Source organism: Chrysochloris asiatica, unplaced genomic scaffold (assembly GCF_000296735.1).
Source record: "Chrysochloris asiatica unplaced genomic scaffold, ChrAsi1.0 scaffold00190, whole genome shotgun sequence".
In the NCBI taxonomy this organism is placed as follows: Eukaryota; Metazoa; Chordata; class Mammalia; order Afrosoricida; family Chrysochloridae; genus Chrysochloris; species Chrysochloris asiatica.
In genome coordinates, this window is record NW_006408708.1 from 4,419,606 (window position 1) to 4,420,544 (window position 939).

The window sequence follows — 939 nt, forward strand, 5'->3', positions numbered from 1 at the left end:
ATTATAGGGAGAATACCTTAACATCTCAAAATGAAGTTTTTGAAGACTGTCAACAGTGTGGACAAAGGTGTCAGGATGTGAAGTGTCAAGCAAGATCACAACTCCCTTGGATAGCAGTTCTCTGCATTTAATCTGAAGTTTAGGCTTCAACTCTTCAGTGAGCATCTAGCTGTAATGAGCACTGTTGACTGTTCAACCATTTTCCTGATAGTGTTCCAATACTGGCCCTTGAGAGTCCCAAATAACTGCAAGTTTCAAGTTTTCAGCTGATGCTTCACACACACACAAACACAAACACGTTTTTAATGTGAATTGAGTGATAATTTACATGGGAGAACATAGGTTTCCACTCATCATTTCATTGCAATGATCCCAATCTCCTCCGTGCATCAGCATTCAACAGTATTTACTTCTATTCCCTCTGTTTTTGTTTTTTTGGGGATGTACACACTTAGGAATATATAATCATTTAAACAATCAAAGGGTACATTCTGCAAGCCTGCCTCCTGGCCACAAGCACACAGACTTTCTCTTTCTATGAGTCTAGAGTACTCAATTGCTATATCACTCCATGTCCTCATCTCTGCCTCCATCTCTGGTGTCGTTGTTTCTCTGGATAGCATCCCAGATTCTGCTTGTGCTCTTCTCCCTTGATGGTCTGGTGTATACTTTTTACAATTTAATGATATTTCCCCTTTTTTGATGCTATAGTTGCCTGATTGCTTTTTAAATAAGGAACAAAAAATATCACAGGTTGTTAATGAATTTTCCTTCAATCCTGATGCCATGTTCTTCTTCATATAATCCAGCTTCTTGTCTTATTTGCTAAGCATATAGACTGATTAAATATGGGAAAAGAATTCAGCCCCTGGAGCACACCTTTTCTAATTTTAAACCATTCAGTGCCCCCTTGTTCTATTTGAATGACTGTCTCTTGAT